General features: G+C 43.0%; 1 protein-coding gene across 4 annotated transcripts in view; it reads left to right on the top strand.

The window, feature by feature from the left end:
* Pms1 (PMS1 homolog 1, mismatch repair system component) overlaps positions 1 to 5,308 on the top strand; it is a 79,247-nt gene that overhangs the window by 54,081 nt on the left and 19,858 nt on the right. The window lies entirely within an intron of this gene.

The raw sequence follows: 5,308 nt of genomic DNA, 5'->3' as shown, positions 1-5,308 counted from the left end.
ATCCATCCACCCATCCATCCATTCATCCATCCATCCATCCATTATCCATCCATCCATCCATCCACCCATCCATCCACCCATCCACCCATTAATCCATCCATCCACCCACCCACCCATCCATCCATCCATCCACCCATCCATCCATTCATCCATCCATCCATTATCCATCCATCCATCCACCCATCCATCCACCCATCCATCCATCCACCCATTAATCCATCCATCCACCCATCCATCCATCCATCCATCCATCCATCCACTCATCCATCCAGCCATCCATCATCCATCCATCCACCCATCCATCATCCATCCATCCACCCATTAATCCATCCATCCACCCACCCATCCATCCATCCATCCACCCATCCATCCACCCACCCACCCATCTCCATCTGTTCCTCCTGTCACCTCCTTTTCTTTTTTTAAATTTCAAGCACAAAGTTAAATTAATTGTGATTGATTTTGATATATTAAATATTACTATTTAATTTCCTTAAACAAGGGATGTCTCTAGTGTTGTTACTTATGGTGGCTGAGTTAGGACTCTCAGGGTAAATCTAAGTTGCTCTGGGTTCCCTTCTGGTTTCCTGGGACTTGGTTGTCTGTTGTAAGCTCATGCTCTAGAGACGCCAGACATCTTGATATGATCACATGCAGACTAATATTGTTGGCATCACATGGAAGTTTGTTAGAAATGGGTGTCACGCCAACCGAGGCAGATCTGTTTTTCCAAAGTCCTTGGGTGCCACACTCAAGTGTGGAAAGCAGTTACGTAGACCTTCATTAACTGTGATTGGATGTGTCACTGGGAGTTTACTCTGTTTTGAGACATTGCCAGATCTGTGTTTACTATTTTTTGTTTTGATTTTTTTTTCATTTGATTTATATTTTTGTTTGTTTGTTTGTTTTGCTGTTTTCCCTTGGTTTGGAAGACAGATATAAAGAAAGATTCTTGGTAATTTTTCATAGATGACAGGAATTTTGTTTATCTTCACATGGTTATTTTTGCATAGAAGAATGTTTAATACATGTGTTTATAATGTTCTAGTTCAAGTACTAGAGAATTGATGTGGGATTCCCCTCTGTGTGCTGTGAATATGCTTTATTACCATTGATGAATAAAGAAGCTGCTTTGGCCTATGGCAGGACAGAATATAGCTAGGCGGGGAAAACGCAACTGAATGCAGGGAGAAAGAAGGCGGAGTGAGACAGATGCCAGGTAGCCACCCAAGAAGCAAAGTGTGAGGTAACAAACCATGAGCCCTGTGGTACAATACAAAACCGTAGAAATGGGTTAATTTAAGATGTAAGAGCAATTAGGAATATGTTTGAGCTGTTGGCCAAATAGTGTCGTAATTATTTTTGTTGTAAATAATATAGTTTTTGTGTGGTTATTCGGGTCTGGGTGCGTCTCTAAGAGACCCACAGTGAGATGGCTCTCCTGTGGCCATCTGGTGCTGTGTCGTGTGTCTGTCCCAGCAGCCTCCGTCACCACACCACACTCTGCCTTGTGTGCTCGAAGACATGTTCAGTATTGGGCTCTCCTTGGGTGTTTTCTCATCCTTAGTTAAAAATAAGAATAATAATAATAATTTTTGTTTGCCCACCTACTACCGACTGTCACCTCTCACTTGGTTCTGCTCCCCGTTACTTATCTTTGAGTGTAAAATTCGCCCCACCACGTTTCCCTTCATTGGACTGGATTGGCAGATGTGTTGGCACTGGGAACCTTGGACACAGAGTGTCTGTATACCTCTTCCTCTTATATCTCAAGGGTCTTTTTGTGTGTTTGGTCCTGGGAAGAATCTTCCTTATAGGTCATGGTGCCGCCTGAGCTCCTGCCTTCATAGCTCTTGTGAGATGCTTTCCGGTGTAAGTCGTTGGAGCTCCTTAGGTTATCCTTCTTGACGCCTGTCTTCTCTCTGATATTTTTAGCTCTGCTCCAAGCCGAGTGAATGTCTCACTACCACCGAATCTTTAGTCCTCAGACTATGTATTTTTTTCAGTACTTGGAATTTATCTTCGGTTTCTTCTAAACTTCATTGATAGGTGTCTGTTTGATAACTTTCTGACTTAATTGATGCTGATTTTTTATTTAAATTCCATGTTATAATATGTAATTCTGGAGCCATTTTCACAGTGTTCTATCATTTCTATTTTCTGAGAAAAAAAAAGAATTTTATTCTCTGCTCTTTTATGACTTGAAACCTTGAGTTTATTTCTGCTGTTACAGTTCCTTCCTGCAGCGCACCACCTACCTCTTCCCCAGCCCTCTCTAAAGCCAGGTGCTGCATTAGTAGTTCAGGCCTGCAGGCTCCAGCTTGGCCAAACCTTGTCCTGGTGTTAGTGTTGACTCTGTTCTTTCCCGTGACCCTGGCAAGTGATTGCAGACAGTGGTCACAGTATGTAAGTCATTTTGTTTTCTTCCAGGGAGGTGTTATGTGAGCTTTCTGTTCCAAATGGAAATTCTGAGTTCAGTCCTCTGCTAGATTTTAATTTCCAAATGAGACATCCTATTTCCCATCCTAACACACACAGGGCTTGTTCCTTCGCCCCCACTTCCCGTTATGTAGTCTGCACACAAAACTTGACCTTTGTCTGCCATTGATGATGTTAGTTCTTTTGAAATTACTTTAAACATTGGTTTTTATCACCCCTCTGTAGTTTGCACTTAGGAGAGGAAATTTCCACACGAACTTGTTGTGCTGCCTTGAACAGAGTATTTCAGTGACCACATGAGAAATGTATGTTATTTAGGTATGTGTGATGTTATGAAGCTCTGCTGGAAAAAAAAGATGAGGGTTAGCAGATCAGTCAGGCTTATGTTATTATACTCAAGGTGAAGAACAGGTTTGTCTGACATACTGTGGACTCTCTAGAATGGTAAAGAATACAGAAGCTGTCAGTTGGACAGTGGGGTAAACATGAGATAACATACCATACAACATTTTAGTGTGGTGAATTTATTTTTTTGTGACAGCTACTTGATGCAAGAAATAACTACAACATTGTTGTCTTTGTATCTGTAATGGGTGCTTCTCAAGCCAGAGATGAGAATGCAATTACTCAGGGAAATTAACTGTAGAGCAAAGGGGGGTCTAAACGTGGAACTTCGGGGGACCATAATCATCCTTACCACAGAAGACCAGATGAAGTGAAGTGTCCCACTGCAGAGTCAAAACCAAGTGTACAACAAGCTTGCGTTAGTAATTGAGAAAAGCCGGTTTATTTGGGCGATTATTGTTATTTGAGGCAGGGTCTCACTACATAGCCCCATCTGGCCTGGAAATTATTATGTTACTGTATAGATCAGGTGGGCCTCGAAACTTTGCCTTCGGAGTGCTGGATTAAAGGTGCGCCACACAGCGCCAGGCGGGAGATGCTGGTTTGTCCACGAGGCTGGAGGAGAGGAGAGAGGTCCATGTGAGGAGCAGCCGAGGGATGGATCTCTGCTTTCCTTTATGGGCAGAGGTGCTTCTCCTACAGTCTGTCAGGCTCTGGCTTTTAGGGAACTGATCTGGGTTTTTTTGTTCTTTTCCTAGGAACTAGTCTGTTGTTTAATCTGTATAGCATTGCACGCACCGTGGCTTTGTTAGTTTTCCAGATTACCTTTGTCTTTAAAGCCCAGTGTCTAGCGGTGACAGTAGCTACACACTGGCAACCCGGGTAGCGAGGCAGGAAGCCACCAGCTTTGTATGACGCTTCGTTTTCTTTATTCGTTTCCTATTTAGGGCATGGGACGGGGACCCTCTCCTCTCCTCTCCTCATCCTTCTCTTGTCTTAATCCGCATCCTCAGTAAGTCCTTCAGAGGCTAAGCAGACTCTCCCGGTGCCCAGCGAGAGCTTTAAGAAGAGGCTCGTGTTACCTGGTAAATTATACACCCATTTATAAATGCTGCGGAGTTTTACAGTTAATTAAGTGGTATCATCTTGTAGTGGATTATCCAGATTTATTAATTTATTTTTTCAAACCGGTCCACATTGGCCCCGTGACAGCCATGCACTTAGTGTTCTAAAATTGGTAGCGCATCTCCTTAAGCACTTCCTCGCAAGTGCCGGGGGTAGCCGTCGACATAGGTGACAGCCTACAGGCTGTGTTGGTAAGGGGCGCCATGGTGACTGCCTGGCTATAAATAGCACCTTCCTCCCGTGTTTGCTTTCCTTAGCCTCAGCTGAATTAGAGTTGCTCATTGGGTTGAATTTTTTCAGATAAGGCTACATGCCAGAATATACATATGTGTACACACCAAGAATGTAAAGGGGAGGAAGGGGACCCAGTGAATGGAATTCTTAACAGTTTTCTGTGCCATGTTGATTATCTCCAGGTAGAAGAAGGGCCATTCTCTGCCTCCTATTTCTTAAGTCACGCTTTCTTTCCGGTCAGTTTTCCTAGTGCCCTTCAGTGTAGCTGAATTGTTTTTACTCTTTGGGAGTCTGCTGCGACCCAGCTCCCAAATGAACACGCAGACTTATCCCTGTTTATGAATGCCTGCCTTCGCTTGGATTCTCTCTAGTCAGCTTTTCTAACTTAAATTGTCCTGTTTCTCTTCAACTTCACTTTGCTTCTGTGAACTTTTAGCTTTCTTTATTCTGTGTGTCTTTCCTTTTTACTCCACGACTGCCCGTGTAGCGGGGTGACTGGCCCCTGGTGTCCTCCTCTTCTTCTTCCCTCGAGCCTAGGCTTCTCCTCCTATTTATTTTCTCTGCCTGGCAGCCCCGCCTATTTCTCTCTTCCGCCTAGCTATCAACCGTTCAGCTCTTTATTAAACCAGTCGGGTGTTTTAGACAGGCACAGTAACATAGCTTCGCAGAGTTAAACAAATGCAGCATAAAAGAATGCAGCTCATCATTAAACAAATGTCCCACAGTGAAAAGGAATGTAACATATCTTAAACTAATATTCCACATCACTTCAGATTTTTCCTTCTCTTGATATATTTGTAGGCTAGATAAAGGTATAGTATATAAATCATCACAAAAGTTTGCATAGTTAGTTCTGTAAGCAGTCGTGAAGATGATATACAGTGCATAGCCAGTATTTAGCCCTAAAGGAATTAACTCAGTGTAAAAGGTTAAACACAGCAGTGAAAACCCAGTGCAGTTAGCTTTGTGTGTATTCAGAACAAACAGCTGCATTTGTGGGAAATAATAGTTGAAGAGAAAAAGACAAACAGCCAGTAAGATGGCGGGGGTGTCACTGTATAAGGAAGGAAACTTTAAAACAAGGTAAGGGTGTTCATTCTGTGACAGTTAAAAATCTGAAACCAGGGCCATTCATAAGTTCTTTTACAACTGAGTTACAAAGTGC

This window comes from Microtus ochrogaster, unplaced genomic scaffold (assembly GCF_000317375.1).
Source record: "Microtus ochrogaster isolate Prairie Vole_2 unplaced genomic scaffold, MicOch1.0 UNK8, whole genome shotgun sequence".
Taxonomy (NCBI): Eukaryota; Metazoa; Chordata; class Mammalia; order Rodentia; family Cricetidae; genus Microtus; species Microtus ochrogaster.
This window is presented reverse-complemented; position numbering and strand designations above follow the sequence as displayed.